Source organism: Musca vetustissima, unplaced genomic scaffold (assembly GCF_032173495.1).
Source record: "Musca vetustissima isolate MV318-11 ecotype Yass unplaced genomic scaffold, APGP_CSIRO_Mvet_v1 utg19083, whole genome shotgun sequence".
Taxonomy (NCBI): domain Eukaryota; kingdom Metazoa; phylum Arthropoda; class Insecta; order Diptera; family Muscidae; genus Musca; species Musca vetustissima.
In genome coordinates this window covers 1-26414 of record NW_026880809.1, presented here as the reverse complement: position 1 = coordinate 26414, position 26414 = coordinate 1, and the positions used below count along the sequence as shown (strand labels likewise).

At 35.4% G+C, this 26414-nt stretch overlaps 1 pseudogene; it reads left to right on the top strand.

Annotated features, from left to right (window-relative positions):
* Nucleotides 1–3026: 3026 nt before the first annotated feature.
* LOC133326669 (Ig-like and fibronectin type-III domain-containing protein 2) lies at nucleotides 3027–21383 on the top strand (annotated as a pseudogene).
* The last annotated feature ends 5031 nt before the right edge of the window (nucleotides 21384–26414 follow it).

Below are 26414 nucleotides of genomic sequence, written 5' to 3'. Positions count from 1 at the left end.
AAAGCTTTTATATTGAAAATTCTCCATTCTCATTATTATCGTGAACGTTCAGAGATAAATTGAAATAAATTAGTACGTATATATTTTGATAATTCCTTTGTTTGCTAGTAATGTATTTTTGTTATTAGCAAGATTAAGAGAGAAATTTTGTGTAGAATAAATTAGCAATTGGATACGGTTTTTATAATAATTCAATTTGGTGCACAATTGGAATGAAATAGAATGAAAATACATTGGAGCTATACCTAGGTCGAAAACGGTTTCAACAAAATTTAATACACGTGATTCTGAACTCAATTTGGTACGCTGTTGATTCTTAATAGAATAAACGTAGAGTCTTTGGTGAACCATCGTAAAATCGTTCGTAAATGTTTATGGAAGCAATATCTAAATCTGAACCGATTTCAAACAAACAAAATAAATTTTATTCTAGGCTCCATTTCGTTCGTTGTGGAAAATTTCTTCGGGAAAAACGTTGGGTATTTGGTGGACAATTTGGATGAAATCGGACAAAATTCATTACACACCATTCTAGGTTCAATTTTGTACGATGAGTGGGAAAAATCTTTATGGTGATGAAAGCCTTTGTCAAGTATATTAAGAAACAAGAAGAACAAAATACTTCATAACTATGTTTTTGAGTTATTGCGCCATTATTTTTATTCGTAACTCCAACTATTTGAATGAAATACCCTGTGCCAAATTTCATGTACATAGGCCAGTCGGTGTACCTTTACATAACATCGAACGAAAATATATATAAGACCTATATCAAAATCTGAACATATTTCAACAAGCCTTATCTCACATAATTTTTTCCTCAATTGCATTCGCTTTTCAAAATTTTGCTCAATCGGACAAATATTGGGAGTTTGGGGTCTCATTCACAAAAAATCGGACGAAACTATATATGGGAGCTACATCTAAATCTGAACCGATTTTAACAAAACTTCGCAGGGATCAGTCTGGACTAAATTCAGGACTCTGTGCAAAATTTTGTCCCAATCGGACAAATATTGGGCGTTTGGTGCATCATTCGCATAAAATCGGACGAAACGAAACAAAACTTCGCATACATCAATCAGGACCTAATTCAGTGCTCCGTGCAAAATTTTGTTTCAATCCGACATATATCGGGAATTTGGTGCACCATTTATATAAAATCGGACGAAAATATATATGGGAGCTATATCTAAATCTGAACCGATTTTCTCCAATTTCAATACGGTTCGTCCTTGGTCCAAATAAGTAACTTATGCCAAATTGCATCCAATTCAGACCATAAATGCGACCTGTACTTTGTTTACAATTTAACATGGACAGACGGACGGACATGCATAAATCAACTCACGAAGTGATTCTATACATATTCTGAAAAGGAACCATGGGTCTATCTCGTTTCCTTTTGCCTGTTAAAAACATATGCACAAAGACATAATACCCTGTACCACAGTGTGGGAAGGGTATAAATATTACTATGTGCAAATTTTGAGTGAAATTTTGACATTCTCTTAGTTTTATATAAGATTTACAAAGTTTCAAAATTTTGGTCCTACGTGGGGATGGTGTTTAAAGTAGTGAATTGATAACTCCCATCTCCCAACATTATGGTTTAAATTCTAGATTGTACAATGTTTGATTTGCATCGAATGCTCTGTGCATGATATTATAAAATGAACTTTTTTCACCATTTTATGATGGAAGGTACCAGAAGGAGTGGACCGATATTCGACATCTTCGAGCTTAATTTGAGTTAGAAAGAAATGTTACGATATGCACAGTATGGATCGAATCCAACATTCCATTAGCCTAATATTGGATCTATAAATATTGAAAATTCTGACCCTTTGGGGGATGTACCAGAGGAAGGGTCCAATGGGTCCCATCGTTTACTCCCGTCTCCCGTGCGCACCAGCCAGCTGGACTACAAATTGTGGAAACGGATTTGGTCCAAAGAATCATGGGCTCTAAAACCAATAGTCATAAGGCTGAGGGTATAAATATCAAAAGGAATTAATCTATTTTGAAGTCGTGTCCAAGATTATAAAAATAACGGAAATCGGATAAGACCATTATAGTTGACTTATATTTTGTTCATTGATGTATAGAAGTGGCGGAAACATCTGATCGATGGCGAGATTACATCCAAAACAAAACATGTCTTCTTTTAAAGATATAAATTATACGGAGGATGAAAATAAAATGTGTGCCATCATTTCGAATATCAATAAATATTATTTCATTTTAACAGCAACGATCCATTGACGCTGCTGGTTCTGTGACATTCGTAAATTATTTTTGTATGATTTATATTTACTTTTGAATTAATTAATGCATCTGATGTAATTGTTGTTATTGTGCTGCTTTGTTATTGTATTATGTGAGTGTATGTTTGAGCGTGTGTTGCATGGAAATACACACCATCAATTAATTGGCAGATTTCGGCCCATTCATTTTCTTTCCGGTCGTGGTGTCATAATAAGCCATATGTTTATCCGGGCAAAAGGGATTTGCAAAAAATGTTTTCAGACGACCGGTGCAGCAGTCAGACTGTTGCTACAGTTGCCTCAATTCCCTTTCCATCCGTTTTTCATTTTTTGGTTTTTGGGTTTGTCATCAAGAACGAATGACTGTACCATAAAAATGAATCTATTAATGTATGTTATGTACATTTATACGAATGTACAGTGGAACAGTGTATAACGAACAGTTGGGGTCTTTCAATTGATACACTATTTATAATGGAGAGATTATTTTGAAAACAATTTATATGAGATACGTATTCAATATGGAAAACCCGTCATACAGATGTTTGACTCTATGTTGTCTGCGCGAATAAATGAACGAACATTGGCATCTGGTTTTGTTGTACTTTCATTTATTGTATAATTACATTTATGGCCTTATTAATAAAATAATAATCTTTTTTTTGTTTTTTTCTCCTTCTTTCTTTCTCATTCTCTTACACACTCTCCGCACTTATGCTTATAATGCTATCCGTATAGTAGCCTGTGACGGATGTCATAATGTTAAAATTGTTGTTGGTATTGACAACATCAACATGTTTGCTGTCAACCGTTAAATCCGTAGAACCCATTGGTAAGTGAATAAATGTATTACATTGAAAACACACACACAAAAGCCTATATAAGCTCCGAGCATTTGCTCAACAATGATTCATTGTTGTTTTGTTTTTTGTTATTCCTTATTGCAGCAACTAGCGGTCCTGCCTATATTGTGGCAGGCAAAGACGCCCTGCTAACCTGTGTCGTCTCAGCGAATCGTCTTAATAATACTGTGATATGGAAGAAAGGTGATGAAATTCTAACCGCGGGCAGTGTCCGGGTGACAAGTGATCCGCGTGTTAGTGTATTACACGATGAACGAATAATGTTGATTTTTTTGTAATTTCCAGAACCCAGTAGCAAAGTGGAATCCGGTGGTGAGGTGTGGGTCCTACTCATTAAACGCCTAAAACCATCCGATAAGGGAAGCTATATCTGTGAATTAAATTCAGATCCAGTATTACGTAGTATACATATATTAGATGGTAAGTTTCGATTTGTTTAAAAGTATAGTTTTAGATTTTTTTATAGAAAAAATTTCAAAGGCTTGGATTTTTATAAAAAAAAAAAAATGTCAAAGGCGGGTATTTGTATAAAAAAAAGTAGGAAAGTAGTAAAGTCGGACTGGGCCGACTATATGATACCCTTCCAACTTGGGTATATTGTACACATGTATCCTTATACTTCCTTCGAGGAAACGTACTCACGCCCTTCTGCAACCTGTGGTCAATTTAATTTCATTCGGACAGATTTAGAGTCGTCTGCGTACCATGGGACAAATTTATGGAAAACCATTTATAGCAAAATTTATACACGATATGCAGAACGCCGCACTGTTAAAAATTTAATTTCAATCAGACACCCGTTCGAAAGGCATATGGAAGCTATGGCTGCATCTGCACTAATTTCAGCGAAAAGCAATAACGCCATTTAAGCCCCAATTTTATAAGTTGTGCAAAATTTCGTAGCAATCGGACAAACATTAGGAGTTTGGTGCACCAACGATTTTTGTGAAACGATTTTTCCGAAACTTAACACACACAATTCTAAGATATATCAGAAGGATATATAAAAACTTTGGTGCACGATTTATATAAAATCGGACGAAAATCTTCACGAAACTTAACACACATCACTCTAGACCTTATGCAATACGCTATGCCAAATTTCGTTCAAATCAAAGGATACAAAAGAATTTTGGTGCTCTATTTACCTAAAATCGGACGAATATATATATATATATATATATATGGGAGCTATATCTAAATCTGAACCGATTTTCACGAAATTCAACACACGTCTTTCTACATCTAATTCAGTACGACATGCTAAATTTCGTGCGAATCAAAATATATAAAGAGATTTTGGGAGCTATATCTAAATCTGAAACGATTTTCTCGAAATTCAACACACGTCTTTCTACACAATTTATTTAGTACGCTATGCGAAATTTCGTGCAAATCGAAGGATATATATATAGGGACTTTCGTGCACCATTTACATAAAATCGGACGAATATATATTGGAGCTATATCGAATGATATGTAGCCACTTCGGTGCACCATTTACCTTAAATCGTCAAATATGGGTATTCGTCAAAAATAAAAAAAAAAATTGTCAAAGATGGGCATTTTTATAAAAAAAAATTGTCAAAAGCGTGGATTTAAAAAAAAGTCAAAGGATTGGATTAAAAAAAAAACAAGTCGAGAATTAAAACAAAAAAATAATAATAATTTTTCAAAGCCTGGATTTTTTACAAAATAGTTTCTCAAGGCGCGAATTTTTAAAAAATACTTCTTCAAGGCGTGGATTAAAAAAAATTATTTTCCAAGGCATGGATTCCTATAAGAAAATTTTTCAAGTAACCATTAAGGAGTGGATTCCTATAAGAAACTTTTTCAAATAACCATTAAAGCGTGGATTCCTATAAGAATAATTTTCATGTAACCATTTAGGTGTGGATTCATCTAAGAATATTTTTCAAGTAACCATTAAGGCGTGAATTCCTATTAGAATACTTTCCAAGTAACCAATAAGGCATGGATTCCTATTAGAATACTTTCCAAGTAACCAATAAGTCATGAATTCCTATTAGAATACTTTCCAAGTAACCATTAAGGCATGAATTCCTACTGGAATACTTTCCAAGTAACCATTAAGTAATGGATTCTTATTACATTACTTTCCATTACATTAGCCATTTAGGCGTAAGAAGAATACTTTTCAAGTAACCATTAAGGTTTAGATTCCTATAAGAATACTTTTCAAGTAATCATTAAGGCGTGGATTCCTATAAGAATATTTTCCAATAAGGCGTGGATTCCTATAAGAATATTTTTCAATAAGGCGTGGATTCCTATAAGAATATTCATGATTAAGGCGTGGATTCGTATTAGAATATTGATGATTAGGTCGTTATTCCAATAGGAAAATTGATGATTAGGGCGTTGATTCCAATAGGAATATTGATCATTAAATCGTATATTCCTATAAGAATATCGATTGTTAAGGCGTATATTCCTACAAAAATATTGATGATTAGGGCTTGTTTCAATAGGAATATTAATCATTAAGTCGCATATTCCTATAAGAATATATTGTTGAGGCGTATATTCCTATAAAAATGTTGATAATTATTGCGTGAATAATATATATATATTTTTTTAATATGTTTTTTAATATGTTTTTTCATTTTTTTAATATGTTTTCAAAATATTTCGTCATGAATGATCTACCAACTTTATCTAAATATCCTTAAACGAGTATACTTTTATACAGCTTTCAATGCCACAATACTTTCCTCTTTAAACTCCTGCATTCAGAATTAACTTTGTAAACCCCATCCCAACTTTTGTTAATGTCCAAACAAATAATTTTAATTATTTCATTTGCTTTTCATGTCTTGTTCTCGTTTTACCATTCCATCATCACCACCTGCCACTCTCTGGGTGTGTGTTTGTTACGCTTCAGTTAAGACAACCTACAAAACCTTAGACAGAAACAATACCGACAACAACAACAACAATCGGGATTTAGGTGATGAAAACAGTGATGTTTTTCTAGTACCACCCCCTCTGGACTCAACGGACAATCGTTCATTTTGGCGCACCGCCTCCATACCAGCCCAGATAACGCATGACTTTACCGAATGCTGTGAACGTGACAACGTCAGCCAAAGCTGTATGGGCTTTTGCAATGTCCACAATATTTTGGATGGCACCACCGGCATTGAGCCGGAGGTATGTGAAAAGGATTTCCCACGAATCGTGCGCTGCATGGCCGATGGTCGTAATCATGTACCCTGTTGTGTTGAGAAACAAATACCTGATTTGTGTCAAGACATGTGTCGCGGCGAGTACACACCGTTCACCGATATGCTGCGTACACGAGTGTCCTGTGTCCATCATACACTGAGCGGCCTGCAGTGCATACTACAGGGTGTCCAACAGATACCCAGCACCCCACTGGAAGTGACAGTCAGTGAGGTTAGCGAAACAGCTGTAACGGTTAGCTGGTCAGCGCCTGAAAAGCTACCCGACACTGTGAAAGAATACAAAATCAATGTAACGGAATTGCATTCCTTTGATGAGGATGATGATGCGGCGGCGGCAGGGGACGATGATGTGGCTAAAACGCGTCTAACGAAAAAGGATGAAAGTGTCATTATGCGCACTATAAATGGCAACACAACATCGCTTCGTATACCAGATTTAAAGCCACAAAAATATTTTTTCTAAGGCGTGAATATTAAAAAAAAAAATATTTTTATAAAAAAAATACCCAAGACCTGGATTTTTTTAAAAATATTTTATCCAAGACATGGATTTTAATAAAAATATCTATCCAAGACCTGGCTTTTTATAAAAATAATATCGAAGATCTGGATTTTTATAAAAAAAATACCGAAGATCTGGATTTTTATAAAAAAAAATTATCCAAGACCTGGATTTTTATAAAAATATTTTATCCAAGACCTGGATTTTTATAAAAATATTTTATCCAATACCTGGATTTTTATAAAAAAAAATTATCCAAAATCTGAATTTTTATAAAAAAAAGATCCAAGACCTGGGTTTTTATAAAAATATTTTATCCAAGACCTGGATGTTTATAAGAATATTTTTCCAAGGCGTGGATTTTTATAAAAATATTTTTTTAATATATAGGTTTTTAAAGAAATATTTTTTCAAAGCGTGAATTTTTATAAAAATTCGTGGAGTCTTAAAAAAATATTTATTAAAGCTTTGAGTCTTATAAGAATATGTTTAAGGCATGGAGGGAGTCTTATAACAATATGTGTAAGGCATGGAGTCTTATAAGAATGTGTTTAAGGCATGGAGTCTTATAAGAATATGAATAATTTTTAAGGCGTAGAGTCTTTTAAGAATACTAATAATTTTAAAGGCGTGAACTCTTACGAAAATGCGAATACATTTTAAGGCGTGGACCCTTAGAAGATTATGGGGGATTAGAGGGGATTGAAATTAATATATATTTCGCCCATCATAGGTCCATCTCGTTAGGTATTTTTTTTTTTCAAACAGCAATTTGCACGTAGACAAGTTTTATTAATTTTAGGTATGTTTATGTCCACCTACGGGTGTAGGGTATAAAAAGTTCAAGTTCGCATTATAAATTTTGCCAGGATATTACATAACTTACATTTCTCACGTTTCATTAAAAATGGTATTCCTTCGTTCCGCCAAAGTGCAGGCCAGTCCTGTGCATTTAAATTTATTGATATCAACGAAATTAGATTTTTGTATTCATCTCTTCCTCACGAATATATTATTTTCTTCTCATTTCCTTTGACATTATTTATAACGTAAATTTAAACACGTACTACTTATAGTACTAGCTGCCCCTTCTAGGCTAACTGATGCTACTGTGCATCTTTTGAAAGTTCGCATAGAAAAACCAGTAAGGAAAGTAGTAAAGTCGGACGGGGCCGACTCTAGGATACCCTTCACCACTATGGGTACATTAAACAGGACTATTAACATGAAATTGGATGAAATAAAATATGTGTGTAAAGTGTGTAAATCGACTTCAAACAAATATAAATAGGTCATCCGGTTGACTATGTCTGTACTTCTAGAAAACGCAACTACGTAATTCTATGCTCAATTTTGTACGTTGTGCAAAATTTGATGTCAATCTGACTAACATGAGGAGTATGATGCCCAATTTGCTTGATATCGGGCGAAAAAATATATGTAAGCTATATCCACATATTAAGCGATTTCAAACAAACTTGTCACAGGTTAGGTTATACTAACTTTAGAACGTTTTGTTCCTATTGGTTCCTTGGTGCGTCAATTACATAAAATCAATCTATAATAAAATGGAGCTATATCTAAATCTGGACCGATTTTCACGAAACAAGGCAGACATCACTCTAGGCTCAATTCAGTACGTTATGCCAAATTTCGTGCAAATCGAAAGATATATAGCGACTTTGGTGAACCATTTACATGAAATCGGACGAAACTATATGTGGGAGCTATATAGAAATATGGACCGATTTTATCGAAACTTGGCAGACATCACTCTAGGCTCAATTCAGTACGTTGTGCAAAATTTCGGGCAAATCGAAAGATACAATTTACATGAAATCGGACGAAACTATATATGGGAGCTATATCTAAATCTGGACTGATTTTCACGAAACTTGGCAGACATAACTCTAGGCTCAATTCAGTACGTTATGCCAAATTTCGTGCAAATCGAAAGATATATATGGATTTTGGTCACAATTTACATGAAATCGGACGAAACTATATATGGTAGCTATATCTAAATCTTGACCGATTTTCACGGAGCTTGGCAGACATCATTCTAGACCTAAATGGTTAGGCTGTACCAAATTTCGTGCTAATCGAAAGATATATAGGGACTTTGGGGCCCCATTTACATTAAATCGGACGAAACTATATATGTGAGCTATATCTAAATCGGGACCGATTTTCATGAAACTTGGCAGACATCATTCTAGGCCCAATTAAGTACGTTATGCCAAATTTCGTGCAAATCGAAGGATATATAGGGACTTTGGGGCACCATTTACATGAAATCGGACGAAACTATATATGGGAGCTATATCTAAATCTGGACCGATTTTCTTGAAACTGGGCAGACACCATTCTAGACTCAATTCAGTACGTTATGCCAAATTTCGTGCAAATCGAAAGATATATAGAGACTTTGGGGCACCATTTACATGAAATCGGACGAAACTATATATGGGAGCTATATCTAAATCTGGACCGATTTTCACGAAACTTGGCAGACATCACTCTAGGCTTAATTCAGTACGTTATGCCAAATTTCGTGCAAATCAAAAGATATATAGGGACTTTGGGGCACCATTTACATGAAATCGGACGAAACTATATATGGGAGCTATATCTAAATCTGGACCGATTTTCACGAAACTTGGCAGACATCATTCTAGACCTAAATGATTAGGCTGTACTAAATTTCGTGCAAATCGAAAGTTATATAGGGACTGTTTACGTTAAATCGGTTAAATATATATATGGGAGCTATATCTAAATCTGAACCGATTTTTCCCAATTTCAATAGGGTTCGTCCTTGGGCCAAATAAGTGACCTATGCCAAATTTCATCCAATTCGGATCATAAATGCGACCTGTACTTTGTTTACAATTTAACATGGACAGACGGACGGACGGACGGACAGACGGACATGCGTAAATCGACTCAGAAAGTGATTCTATGCATATTCTCAAAAGGAACCATGGGTCTATCTCGATTATTTTTGCCTGTTACAAACATATGCACAAAGACATAATACCCTGTACCACAGTGTGGTGAAGGGTATAATTATTTTTAAAAAATCTACGCCTAATTTTGGTGCATGAAAAATGACCAGTAAGAAAAGTAGTAAATCGGATTGGGCCGGCATTTTCATTCGGGCAGATTTAGAGTCGTTGCGTACAATGGGACAAATTTACGTAAATCGATTTAAAGAAAACTTGATACTCGCTATTCGGTATGCCCTTTTGTTCAAAATATAATCTCAATCAGACACCCGTTCGAAATATAGATGGAAGCTATGTCTACATCTGCACCAATTTCAACAAACCGAAATAACGGCATTCTAGTCTAAATTTGACACGTTGTGCAAAATGTCGTGTCATTAGGACAGACATTAGGAGTTTGGAGCTCCATTTATCTAATATGGGAAGAAAATAGCTATATCTAAATCTAACCCGATTTCAACGAAACTTGCCATAGATTAATTTATATTAACTTTAATACATTGTACAAAATAGAACGGAATTTACAAAAAATCGGAAATATATATATATATATATATATATCCTATTCCGAACCGATTTTCACGAAACTTATCTCACAATATTCTATACTCAATGCAGTATGCTATGCCAAATTTCGTACAAATCGGAATATATATCGGGACTTTGGTGCACCATTTACATAAAATCGGACGATAATATAAATATGGGAGCTATATGAAAATCTGAACAGGTTTTCAGGAAACTAAACACCAGAGCTCCGAAATGCTCGCTCGAATTCGAGTAAAGAGTGAAACTTGCTCGAATTCGAGCAGGAGTACTCCTGCGAGTTGAAAAAATAAAACGAGTATACTCTATTTTTCTCTTCCACTCAAATAAGAGCGCAAGTGCTTCGCTCGTATTCGAGTGGGAGTGAAATTCGCTCGAAATTCCAGCAGATTCCACTCTTGTCGAGTACTCTTTTATTATTATTTATTTTTTGATACCGTTGTTCCGTTTGATGTTGTTTGTGTTCTTTGTTTGTTTTGTGATGTTTGATTTGTAACTTGTCACATGTGTAATGATGTATATGATCTAACTCCCCACATCACACAAAAGATCAACAACATTAACAGTTTGCTACTACGCACATACAAACAACTAAAAAATCAAATTTAATTGTCCACTCGATTTCACTCTTAGAGTGAACTCTTACTCTATTTCGAACGTTTTAACTCTCCCTCTTTTTCTTCAATAAGCAGTACTCGCGAGCACTCGCAAACAAAATAAAAGAGTGAAGAGTATACTCCTTAAAAAACTCGTACTCTACTTGGCAGACATAACTCTAGGCTCAATTCAGTACGTTATGCCAAATTTCGTGCAAATCGAAAGATATATATGGATTTTGGTCACAATTTACATGAAATCGGACGAAACTATATATGGTAGCTATATCTAAATCTTGACCGATTTTCACGGAGCTTGGCAGACATCATTCTAGACCTAAATGGTTAGGCTGTACCAAATTTCGTGCTAATCGAAAGATATATAGGGACTTTGGGGCCCCATTTACATTAAATCGGACGAAACTATATATGTGAGCTATATCTAAATCGGGACCGATTTTCATGAAACTTGGCAGACATCATTCTAGGCCCAATTAAGTACGTTATGCCAAATTTCGTGCAAATCGAAGGATATATAGGGACTTTGGGGCACCATTTACATGAAATCGGACGAAACTATATATGGGAGCTATATCTAAATCTGGACCGATTTTCTTGAAACTGGGCAGACACCATTCTAGACTCAATTCAGTACGTTATGCCAAATTTCGTGCAAATCGAAAGATATATAGAGACTTTGGGGCACCATTTACATGAAATCGGACGAAACTATATATGGGAGCTATATCTAAATCTGGACCGATTTTCACGAAACTTGGCAGACATCACTCTAGGCTTAATTCAGTACGTTATGCCAAATTTCGTGCAAATCAAAAGATATATAGGGACTTTGGGGCACCATTTACATGAAATCGGACGAAACTATATATGGGAGCTATATCTAAATCTGGACCGATTTTCACGAAACTTGGCAGACATCATTCTAGACCTAAATGATTAGGCTGTACTAAATTTCGTGCAAATCGAAAGTTATATAGGGACTGTTTACGTTAAATCGGTTAAATATATATATGGGAGCTATATCTAAATCTGAACCGATTTTTCCCAATTTCAATAGGGTTCGTCCTTGGGCCAAATAAGTGACCTATGCCAAATTTCATCCAATTCGGATCATAAATGCGACCTGTACTTTGTTTACAATTTAACATGGACAGACGGACGGACGGACGGACGGACAGACGGACATGCGTAAATCGACTCAGAAAGTGATTCTATGCATATTCTCAAAAGGAACCATGGGTCTATCTCGATTATTTTTGCCTGTTACAAACATATGCACAAAGACATAATACCCTGTACCACAGTGTGGTGAAGGGTATAATAATTTAAAACCGCAACATGTTTATACCCTTCACCACACTGTGGTACAGGGTATTATGTCTTTGTGCATATGTTTGTAACAGGCAAAAATAATCGAGATAGACCCATGGTTCCTTTTGAGAATATGCATAGAATCACTTTCTGAGTCGATTTACGCATGTCCGTCTGTCCGTCCGTCCGTCCGTCCGTCTGTCCATGTTAAATTGTAAACAAAGTACAGGTCGCATTTATGATCCGAATTGGATGAAATTTGGCATAGGTCACTTATTTGGCCCAAGGACGAACCCTATTGAAATTGGGAAAAATCGGTTCAGATTTAGATATAGCTCCCATATATATATTTAACCGATTTAACGTAAACAGTCCCTATATAACTTTCGATTTGCACGAAATTTAGTACAGCCTAATCATTTAGGTCTAGAATGATGTCTGCCAAGTTTCGTGAAAATCGGTCCAGATTTAGATATAGCTCCCATATATAGTTTCGTCCGATTTCATGTAAATGGTGCCCCAAAGTCCCTATATATCTTTTGATTTGCACGAAATTTGGCATAACGTACTGAATTAAGCCTAGAGTGATGTCTGCCAAGTTTCGTGAAAATCGGTCCAGATTTAGATATAGCTCCCATATATAGTTTCGTCCGATTTCATGTAAATGGTGCCCCAAAGTCTCTATATATCTTTCGATTTGCACGAAATTTGGCATAACGTACTGAATTGAGTCTAGAATGGTGTCTGCCCAGTTTCAAGAAAATCGGTCCAGATTTAGATATAGCTCCCATATATAGTTTCGTCCGATTTCATGTAAATGGTGCCCCAAAGTCCCTATATATCCTTCGATTTGCACGAAATTTGGCATAACGTACTTAATTGGGCCTAGAATGATGTCTGCCAAGTTTCATGAAAATCGGTCCCGATTTAGATATAGCTCACATATATAGTTTCGTCCGATTTAATGTAAATGGGGCCCCAAAGTCCCTATATATCTTTCGATTAGCACGAAATTTGGTACAGCCTAACCATTTAGGTCTAGAATGATGTCTGCCAAGCTCCGTGAAAATCGGTCAAGATTTAGATATAGCTACCATATATAGTTTCGTCCGATTTCATGTAAATTGTGACCAAAATCCATATATATCTTTCGATTTGCACGAAATTTGGCATAACGTACTGAATTGAGCCTAGAGTTATGTCTGCCAAGTTTCGTGAAAATCAGTCCAGATTTAGATATAGCTCCCATATATAGTTTCGTCCGATTTCATGTAAATTGTATCTTTCGATTTGCCCGAAATTTTGCACAACGTACTGAATTGAGCCTAGAGTGATGTCTGCCAAGTTTCGATAAAATCGGTCCATATTTCTATATAGCTCCCACATATAGTTTCGTCCGATTTCATGTAAATGGTTCACCAAAGTCGCTATATATCTTTCGATTTGCACGAAATTTGGCATAACGTACTGAATTGAGCCTAGAGTGATGTCTGCCTTGTTTCGTGAAAATCGGTCCAGATTTAGATATAGCTCCATTTTATTATAGATTGATTTTATGTAATTGACGCACCAAGGAACCAATAGGAACAAAACGTTCTAAAGTTAGTATAACCTAACCTGTGACAAGTTTGTTTGAAATCGCTTAATATGTGGATATAGCTTACATATATTTTTTCGCCCGATATCAAGCAAATTGGGCATCATACTCCTCATGTTAGTCAGATTGACATCAAATTTTGCACAACGTACAAAATTGAGCATAGAATTACGTAGTTGCGTTTTCTAGAAGTACAGACATAGTCAACCGGATGACCTATTTATATTTGTTTGAAGTCGATTTACACACTTTACACACATATTTTATTTCATCCAATTTCATGTTAATAGTCCTGTTTAATGTACCCATAGTGGTGAAGGGTATCCTAGAGTCGGCCCCGTCCGACTTTACTACTTTCCTTACTGGTTCTTTATAAACTTACTTTGGAGCACTTATTTCATCTTGACTAAAGCCGGAGCTCAGTAAAATCAAGAGGAAACAACACACACACATGAACTAAAATCTAATCTTGTTGCATGTTCACTCATTCTGCATCTACTTCTGTTTTCTTCTCCCTGTTTTTCTCCATTTAGAAAAATCCACCACTAATATTGGAAGGCTTGGAACCCGAAGTCTACTATGAATTCTATGTGGTATCCATAAATGCATATGGCAAAAGTGAACCTTCACCACGTTTAATCACACGCACCAAACCCGTAGAAGTGGAGGACGCCGAGGAGCCCAACTATGATATGTCGAAATGATGTCATGGATCGGGGCTATTACCACAATGTGTACCGTTGTGCAGTTACAATATAAAATTGTCGGACATGGAGAAGCTGGGACCGCCGTGTCGAGCACAAATGTGTAAGTATGAAAATATTAAAGATATCCAAGCTACCCTTTCTACACCCTGAACCGCCCTTAATACAAAAACACCATGGAGCGACAATAGCAACAGAATAAACAACAAGGCCAGCGGCAACATGGAAACAACAACAATATTGCCAACATGAATGCTTGAGCCTTAGTTCTTCGGAATGGGCCAGCAATGAAATAAAAGACATTAAATAAGATATATATGCAACATGATATGCATACGAATTAAGTTATATACCACCCCGTTGTCGTTGGGTTGTTGTTGTTGCTACTGCCACAGTCACTTCTACCATGGGTTTTTTGTTGGTCGCCATTATAGGTTTGCCCTATAAGTGTTGCCTTTAAATTCAATAGCCAAGCAACGAACCAATCCAACCCAGCAGACATCCAACCAAGCAGTCATCCAATGTGCTCGTTCAGCCATGTTGGCTAAAGGATAACATAAAAACTGAAAATAATTACTTTTCTTCTGTTACTTATGTTCCAACAAATCGAAGTTTCTTTCTTAGCATTTGCTACATTGCTGAATCCAATGCTGCTTGGGCGGTGCTGCAACCACAACGACATTGTCCGACATTTACCACCATCACTTGCCACTTTCTCAATGTCCAAGACACCACTGTTTGCAGAATTAATGGTCTTATTCCACTTCTTCTTTTTCATATTTCTTTTGCAGCTATTATTGCCAAATGTGCCGCCGGAGGTCGTGATCACACACCATGCTGTGTACGCCGTGGTATACCCTCAACATGTATGTCACTGTGCCGTGGCGTTTTACCGGTAGCCCACACCTCTTCATTGCCAACAACGGGCAGTGTCAATTCTAATGCCACCACAGATTGTCTATCCTATGCGGGTAATATCCTGCAATGTCTGGAGGAGGGTAAGTATTGGACAGAGTCACAAATACAGTCAGTCACCACACCTGCAACTACAATGTGCAAATTGAATTTTCTATTTAGAAAAAGGAAAATTTAATTAATTTGCATTGGTAACAATTCAACTTCGAGGAAGGGACAGGGGAGGTTAAATGTAGACAAAAGTAAAAACTAGGATAGTAAATCAGCTATTGGTGGTAAAGCAGGAATTTATTACTTTTGAAGATAAAGCTTGGTTTTTTTTGTATGCAGGACTATATACAGCTATGTGAAATGGAGTACCCCTACTCAGCTATTAGGCCGAAATGTCCTTGTTATATTTGATGGTTATAAGTGTAAAGGTATGTAGCAAGTAGGACATGGTTTTAATGTACAGAATTGTAAATTAAAGGACAATTAAGGAGGAGGTGGATTGAGAATAATTTATAAAAAAACACGCTCAATACCCTCAAAATACTGACATTTTGGGGACACCGTCAAACGAGACGGTCCTAAAAAGGTGGAACTCGTATAATTTTTAATAGAAAAATACCGAAAATTTGGGCTTGCCGTTATACAGGGGCTACCAGATATAATTTATAGGAAACCAGTAAGAAAAGTAGTAAAGTCGGACTGGGCCGAGTATATGATACCCTTCACCACTTTGGGGATATTCTACATATGTCTTTTCGAAGGAACATTGACATGAAATTGATCGAACATAAAAATGCGATCATTATCTATAAGTTCACTGTTTAGAATGTAATATCAATCAAGCACCCATTGATTACTTGAACAGATTTTCACGAAACTTAGCACACATCATTCTGGATCCAATTCAGTACCCTATGCCCAAAATCGCACAAATCGAAAGATATATACTGGCTTTGGAGACCCATTTCCATAAAATCGGACGAAAATATATATTGGACATATGTATAAATCTGACCCGATTTTCTCGAAACTTGGCACACGTCATTCTTGACCTAATTCAGTACTTTACGCCAAATTTCGTGCAAATCGAAAGATATATAGGGGCTTTGGTGCCCCATTTACCTTAAATCAGACGAAAATATATATGGGAGCTATATCTAAATATGGACCTATTTTCACGAAACTTAGCACACATCATTTTAGTCTTATTTTATTACGCTGTGCCAAATTTCATGCAAATCGAAAGGTATATAGGGCCTATGGTGTACCATTTACATAAAATCGGACAAAACTATATATGGGAGCTATATCTAAATCTGAACCGATTTTCACGAAAATTAGTACACATCTTTCTGGACCTAATTCAATACTTTATGGCAAATTTCGTGCAAATCGAATGATATATAGGGACTTTGGTGCACCATTTACCCAAAATCGGACGAAATTATATATGGGAGCTATATCTAAATCGGAACCGATTTTCTAGAAACTTGGCACACATCATTCTGCACCTTATTCAGTACTCTATGCCAAATTTCATGCAAATCGAATTCTATGGGGACTTTGGTGCACCATTTACCTTAAATCGGGCGAAAATATATATGGGAGCTATATCTAAATCTGAACCGATTTTTCCCAATTTAAATAGGGTTCGTCCTTGGACCAAATAAGTGACTTGTGCCAAATTTCATCCACATCGGATCATAAATGCGACCTGTACTTTGTTTACAATTTAACATCTACAGACGGACGGACATGCATAAATCGACTCAGAAAGTGATTCTTTATTTATTTACCTATTTTATTTTTATAATTTTTGGTTGTGAAATTTGGTATCCAAAAAAGAACCCAATATAAAAATGTCGATGAATTCGGTTGAAAAATGCGCTCAAGAACCCTAAAATACCAAAAATTGGGGAGTACCCTTAGATTGTAGCTATGCCTAAACTTGGACCGACATAGCCCATATTCGAACTTGACCTGACTGCAGACAAAAGATAACCCTATGCAAAATTTCAGCCCCCTATCTCAATTCCTTCAGAAGATTACAACAGACGTATGGACATGGATATATCGTCGTAGAATTTCACCCCTGATCAAGAATGTTTATACAATATAGGGTCGGAAATGAATATTTCGATGAGTTACATAAGGAATGACAATATTAATATACCATCCATACTATGGTGGAAGCTATAAAAAAGCGGAATTTTGTGTGGGTTATATGTGTGGGTTATATACCTAATTTTTTGTGTGTTATATACCTAATGTATATATAAGCCAGCCTTCCAGAACACTTTGTACCAAAATATGACGAACTCTATTGGAGAAAATCCTTTCAGATTTAGATAGATAGGTCCCATATATAGTTTCGTCCAATTTTATTTAAATGCTTCACAAAACTCTCAATATTTGTCCGATTGAGAAAAAATTTTGCACTGCATACGGGATTATATGTAGATCACAAATTTAATATGGTCGATTCCATTTCAATGGTTCTCCAAAGATGCTATGCCTGTTCTCTTTACAGGATATTTTACATATGATCTCTTGTATATGTCCAAAGTGGGAAAGGGTATCATAAAGTCGGCCCGTCCGACTAAAACGAAGTTTCAAGATTCTAGTTGTTTTTTTTACAATCGAACTTCATGTAACATTTTTATTATAGATTCTTTCCTGTTTTCGGCGTCTTAAAGGTCTGAAACGAATTGAGATAGATCGCCAAAAATTTGAATGGATTTGCTTTTTGTTTTCAGGTACGTAAAGTTCGAGCCATATCGGCCGACATTCAGGTATTTGGGGGTCTTGATAGATTTGGTAAAATGGGTTCTTAGTGGATACCAAGTATTTCCACTAAAAATTATAAATATCGATTCACTTTTTCTGGTAGCCCTCCATATAACAGTACCCCCCAATTTACGGTATTTTGGGTTCTTAAGCACGCTTTTCAACCGAATTGACTGAAATTTGGTACTTCGGGTTACTATTGGGTATCAAATTTCTTAACTAAAAATTATAATATAGGTCCTATTTTTCCAACCGATTTAGCTGGAATTTAGTATTTTATAGTCCTATTTGGTAACAAATCACCCTCAAAACAATTTTTAATCATTCTTCCTTCGGAGGATATCTAGATGAAAAACCAGTAAGGAAAGTAGTAAAGTCGGACGGGGCCGACTATATGATACCCTTCACCACTTTGAGAATATTCAACAGATGAATCCTAACAGAAGTCGAATTTTTAAAGGACCAGTAAAATGAAATTGGAACCATAAACACGTCATTCTGCAACCGATACTAAATTGTTCATTTGGTCATATATAGAAGCTATATCTAAATCTGAACCGATTTCAGGAAACTTAACACACATCATTCTAGACCTAATTTGTTACGCTGGGCCAAATTTCGTGCAAATCGAAAGATATATAGGGACTTTGGTGCACCATTTACATTAAATCTAACGAAAGTATATGTGGGAGCTATATATAAATCTGAACCGATTTTCAGGAAAACTACACACATCATTCTAGACCTAATTTGCTACGCTGTGCCAAATTTCGTGCTTAAATCGACTCAAAAAGTGATTCTATGCATATTCTCAAAAGGAACCATGGGTCTATCTCGATTATTTTTGCATGTTACAAACATATGCACAAAAACATACTACCCTGTACCAGAAAATAGAATTTTATAGTGGAGAGATGTGCTACCTAATAAGAACTCGACGTACTAAATTACAGTCAATTTGGTCGAAAAATCCGATCAGAACCCCCAAAATACCAAAAATTTTGGGGTACCGTTATATGGGGACTACCAGAAAAACTGGACCTATATTTATAATTTTTAGTGGAGTAATTTGGTACCCAATAAGAAAACAATGTACAAAATTTCAGCGACTTCAGTCATAAAACGAGCCCAAAAACCCGAAAATACCGAAAATTGGGGGTGCCCTTATATGGGGGCTTTCTGAAATAATTTACCTTTATTTATAATGTTTGGTAGGGAGATTTGCTACCCAATAAGAACACAAAGTACCAAATTTCAGCGAATTCGGTCGAAAAATGCGATCAAAACCCCCAAAATACCGAAAATTGGGGGTAATCTTATATGGGGGCTATCCGAAAAAATGGACCTTTATTTATAATTTTTGGTAGGGAGATTTGCTACCCAATAAGAACTCAAAGTACCAAATTTCTGCGAATTCAGTTTAAAAACGCGCTCAAGAACGTCAAAATACCGAAAATTTGGGGGTACCCTTATATGGGGGCTATGCGAAAAAATGGACCGTTATTTATAATTTTTGGTAGGGAGATTTGCTACCCAATAAGAACACAAAGTACTAAATTTCCGCGAATTCGGTCGGAAAATGCGATCAAAACCCCCAAAATACCGAAAATTGGGGGTAATCTTATATGGGGGCTATCCGAAAAAATTGACCTTTATTTATAATTTTTGGTAGGGAGATTTGCTACCCAATAAGAACTCAAAGTACCAAATTTCATCGAATTCAGTAAAAAACGAGCTCAAGAACCTCAAAATACCGAACATTTTGGGGTACTCTTATATGGGAGCTATGCCTAAACGTTTACCGATTTTTTCCAATTTCAATAGGGTTCGTCCTTGGGCAAATTAAGTGACCTGTGCCAAATTTCATCCAAATCGGATCATAAATGCGACCTGTACTTTGTTAACAAAAATACATGGACGGACGGACATGCATAAATCGACTCAGAAAGTGATTCTATGCATATTCTCAAAAGGAACCATGGGTCTATCTCGATTATTTTTGCCTGTTACAAACATATGCACAAAGACATAATACCCTGTACCACAGTGTGGTGAAGGGTATAACTAGAACATATTTAATACTTGAAGTAAGGTATTTTGATACAAAACGAATGATAAATCCAAATGTTCGGTAATTCCTACATGATGTAATCAATATTGATCACCCTTAGGTACAGCCCCACACATAAATTTACATACCTTACCATGCGTCTTCAATATCGGACCACGATATGGGGTTTTGAAATTTAAATATTGCTGAAATATATTGAAATATATCTTGTTTGCGGAGCTTCAGTTATTTGTAATATGCCCCAAGTAAATATCCCACCCATTTTAGTTTGCATCGGAAGTTTTAACCAAGGTCATTCGCAATGTAATAGTACCACGTAGGGTTGGAACTGTAATTTCAAATAACGGTCAGTATAATTATCGTGGAAGGTATCCAAAGTCGGCCAATCTGAACTTAACGCTTTTTCACTTGTTTTAATAATTATGAAAATCTGGGGTTCTATATTTAGTTCGGAAAATTTTGTAGTCATAATTACCTTCGCAGCACTTATAGAATATTAGAACTCAAAATTTAACATACTTTTACTGCAACATACATATAAGTCAAAGGAAGACGATTCTGAATACATTTAAGTCAATCAATTTGTCAAATTTTCACACTCCATCTCAAAACAAAATACTATTAAGAGAATCACTAACATTCGATTTAATCTTCTTAACACCATCAAACAAACAGGTACCGATAGTATACCCGCCCCAGTCATCGATTTACATGCAACCAAAGTAACAAATACAACAATCTCGTTGGCATGGTCACAGCCAGATGTCGAGGGTAACAACAATTCCACAGAAGTCGCTACAACAGCGGCAGATGCCTCCAACAGCAATGGTAAAGCTACAAATGATGCAACCATTAAAGCATCCAACGGCAATGCAACAGAATTTGACATCGCTGATGCGGCGGCTGCTGCTGCGAATGATGATATTGACTTCATTGTTCAATATGGTAAAGTCAATGATATGACCATGTATGAAATTGTGGCCAAACTAGAAAATGTAAGTACAAAATATACACACATATTTTTTACTGAAATAAGTTGAATGTTGAACATATTTACACATGTCAATAAGTTTGTCATACAAAATGCATTGTATGAAGAAGGATTTGACTGCATTTGTCTATGAACCACAAAAAAAAACTTCGACACTTTACACCCTATTATCCTACATAATGTGATAACTTTTGTGGATTATTTTGGTTCTACATTTTTATGATTCTCTGACTTCTTTGTCCCGGATATTGTAAACCTTTTGTGTGTAGTCTAGTCTGACAACAATGTCACAAATGTAAAAAAGTACTAGTTTTTTTGTTATAGCAATCAAATCAGTTTTTGACCAGGTCACTTTTCGTCTAAGTACTTTGTCTGCAAGTTTATGACAAAGTTCTACGAATCACAGGCGTTGCAAATTTGGGGATTCGTTTTTTTTTCACAATACTCAATTTTGTTCTATTGCATGCGTAGATTTACTACATTTTTCCAACAAAATTTTTCCTAATTGAAAATTTAGATACATTAATCACATAAACATTTACTAGAAAAATGGGTTTCCCTATTTGTTAAAAAAATATAATCTCATCCTAAGCAGTGACTCCTCTGCTCTACGTCACTAAAAATTGTAATTGGTATCATACGTGCAACTATATTATTATGCCATTATATAATCATAAAGTTTTCTATTGCATTATGATAGCTGATGTCTTTGTGCATATGTTTGTAACATGCAAAAGGAAACGAAACAGACCCATGGTTCCTTTTGAGAATATGCATAGAATCACTTTTTAAGTCGATTAATGCATGTCCGTCTGTCCGTCTGTAGATGCTAAATTGTTAACAAAGTACAGGTCGCATTTATGATCCGATTTGGACGAAATTTGGCACAGCTCACTTATTTGACCCAAGGACGAACTCTATTGAAATTGAGAAAAATCGGTCCAGTTTTATATATAGTTCCATACATATTTTCGTCCGATTTAAAGCACATGGTGTACCGAAGTCCCTACATATCTTTCGATTTGCACAAAATTTAACATAGCGCACTCAAATAAGTCTCGAATGATATGTGCTGATTTTCGTGAAATTCGGTTCAGATTTAGATATAGCTCCCATATATAGTTTCGTCCGATTTTATGTAAATGGTGCACCAATGTCGCTATATATCTTTCGAATTACAGGAAATTTGGCATAGGGTATTGAATTAGGTCGAGAATAATGTGAACTAAATTTCGTGAAAATCGGTTCAGGTATAGATATAGCTCCCATATATATTTTTGTCCGATTTTATGTAAATGGTGCATCAAAGTCTCTATATATATTTCGATTTTCACGAAATTTAGCATAGTGTGCTGAAATGAGTATAGAATGACGTGTGTCAAGTTTCGAGAAAATTGGGTCAGATTTAAATATAGCTCCCATATATAGTTTTGTCCGATTTTATGTAAATGGTGCACCAACGTCCCTATATATCTTTCGAATAGCACGAAATTTGGCATAGTGTACTGAATTAGGTCCAGAATGATGTGTGCTAAGTTTCGTGAAAATCGGTTCAGATATAGACATAGCTTATATATATATATATATATATATATCGTCCGATTTTATGTAAATGGTGCACCAAAGTCTCTATATATCTTTCGATTTGCGCGAAATTTATCATAGTGTACTGAATTGAGTCTACAGTGAATGAATGCATAGTTTCGAGAAAATCGGGTCAGATTGAGATATAGGTCATATATATATACATATATATATTCGTCCGATTAAAGGTAAATGATGCACCAAAGTCCCTATATATCTATCGAATTACACAAAATTTGGCATATGATACTGAATTAGGTCCAGAATGATGTGTGCTAAGTTTGGTGAAAATCGGTTCAGATATAGATATAGCTTCCGTATATATTTTCGTCCGTTTTTATGTAAAAAGTGCACTAAAGTTCCTATATATAAGTTGCCTTGAAAACGGTTCGACGTATTCATGTTTTTTTGTACACCAAAAATAATAAATGGGTACCTGATTGATATTACGTTTTAAACAATGAAGCATACCAAATAGCGTGTGTAAATTTTGCTTTAAATCTATTTACAAAATTTAGAATAGGTTGCAGAATGGTATGTGTTGGAATTGATGTTCACATGTAAGTTCGTTCAATTTCATGTCAATGTTGCTTCGAATATACCCAAAGTGGTGAAGTGTATCATATAGTCGGCCCAGTCCGACTTTACTACTTTCCTTACTGGTTAAATAATATTTTTCCAAGCACTTATAAGGCGTGGATATTTTGAATAATATTTTTCCAAGCACCTATAAGGCGTGGATATTTTGAATAATATTTTTCCAAGCTCCTGTAAATCGGTCCATGTGTTTTATGTCTAAATCCACTTCCCTGCAAAGTTACTTAATGAAACTTATCATCATTATAAACATGAATTTTAAGCCCAAATGTCAATTCGGTTTTTGCTGACCACTTAAACTTAGCTACATATCTTCTCTGAGCAGAAGAGGAAAAATACGTCTCATTTAATTTTAGAAAGTTTAGAGTTCTACTTTTTTGTACTGAAAAAAAAAACTAAAAGAAACAAACTTTAATAATGACATAATTTTAATGTCAGAATGAAACCACTGAAAACTTCTAACGGCAAACAAGTGAACAAGGACGAAGGACATAGTACAAGTACTAAAATGTACTCACACCATATGCCTGTCAGCGACCAACCACCCCGCTGCCCTTAATAATGTTGCATTTTCCACAAGTAGCTGCCTCGACATTTATGTACTTCCTCCTTGCTAAACGTTTACCAACATCAGGCCGTAAAATTACGAGAGGCTGCTGAAAGAAACAACTTTAAATTTACTGTTTTCATGTTGAAGATGGTGAGAATTCTAATAACGTTATATTTTCGTTGTAATAGATATTGAGATCAAGGTAATAAAATTCAGATGGAATATTTTTCTTTCACAGGAGAATGTAATACAAATTAGTAAGACATAAATAAATAGTTATATAAGTCGAAAGCATGGTACTATTCCAAAGTTATCTTATCCAAAGCATAGAAGTATTTTATTTTTTAAGACTATTTTCCTTGCATCCGTATGTTGTGGATTTTTAAGAATATTTTTATAAACTTCTATAAGGCGTAGATTTTTAAAAGAATAATTTTTCCAAGCATCTATAAACCGTAGATTTTTAAAAGAAATATTTTTCCAAGCATCTATAGGGAGTAGATTTTTAAAGATTAATTTTTCCAAGCAACTCTGTTGTCAATTTTTACAGTCATGTTCCTTTAACAATCCTTTTTTCAATTACTCTACAAATTTTATGTGTCTGACCTGTTTGAACGCTAATGGTAATGAATGCGAAACTAAACCATTATCTGCCATCATTTCTAACTATATACGAACATTTAAGCCTAGACAGACATTTATGTCTATGACCAGGTTACCATGTAACACCCGGACAATATTCACAATCTCTTCAAACTCTTGACCCAACAAGCGTTCCACAAATATTGGTTTTTATGACCGGAACTATAATCCGTACAAGTTCAAGCAACTCTCTTGGAAAATCTCATTTGATGTTACTGTCCCATTGACAATGATGATGGTTTTTAGACTTTCGTTACATTTCTAGATACTCCTCTACAACTATGCTCCACAAAACACCGTTGCTGATCTAAGTAAAATCGCTTAACAATAAAAAGAAACGAATTCGCTCATCACAACAGTACTGGTGAAAAAAAAAAAAAACATGAGGACAACATGAAATAACAACGTAAATTGCAAATATCCGCGCCAAAAATTTTTGTTGTTGTTTTACTCACTTAAAACCGAAACACGTTTTCAATGAAAAACCAGTAAGGAAAGTAGTAAAGTCGGACGGGGCCGACTCTAGGATACCCTTCACCACTATGGGTACATTAAACAGGACTATTAACATGAAATTGGATGAAATAAAATATGTGTGTAAAGTGTGTAAATCGACTTCAAACAAATATAAATAGGTCATCCGGTTGACTATGTCTGTACTTCTAGAAAACGCAACTACGTAATTCTATGCTCAATTTTGTACGTTGTGCAAAATTTGATGTCAATCTGACTAACATGAGGAGTATGATGCCCAATTTGCTTGATATCGGGCGAAAAAATATATGTAAGCTATATCCACATATTAAGCGATTTCAAACAAACTTGTCACAGGTTAGGTTATACTAACTTTAGAACGTTTTGTTCCTATTGGTTCCTTGGTGCGTCAATTACATAAAATCAATCTATAATAAAATGGAGCTATATCTAAATCTGGACCGATTTTCACGAAACAAGGCAGACATCACTCTAGGCTCAATTCAGTACGTTATGCCAAATTTCGTGCAAATCGAAAGATATATAGCGACTTTGGTGAACCATTTACATGAAATCGGACGAAACTATATGTGGGAGCTATATAGAAATATGGACCGATTTTATCGAAACTTGGCAGACATCACTCTAGGCTCAATTCAGTACGTTGTGCAAAATTTCGGGCAAATCGAAAGATACAATTTACATGAAATCGGACGAAACTATATATGGGAGCTATATCTAAATCTGGACTGATTTTCACGAAACTTGGCAGACATAACTCTAGGCTCAATTCAGTACGTTATGCCAAATTTCGTGCAAATCGAAAGATATATATGGATTTTGGTCACAATTTACATGAAATCGGACGAAACTATATATGGTAGCTATATCTAAATCTTGACCGATTTTCACGGAGCTGGGCAGACATCATTCTAGACCTAAATGGTTAGGCTGTACTAATTTTGGCAAATTGAAGATATATAGGGATTTTGGGGTCCCATTAAACGTATTACAATTTGTATATGAGCTAAAACAACTTGTTAGCTATATCTAAATCGACCGATTTTCATGAAACTTGGCAGACATCATTCTAGGCCCAATTAGATGTTATGCTGATTTTGCGCAAATCGAAGGATATATAGGGACTATGGAACAAGACGGTCTAAACGAGTAAAAAAGATGCACATA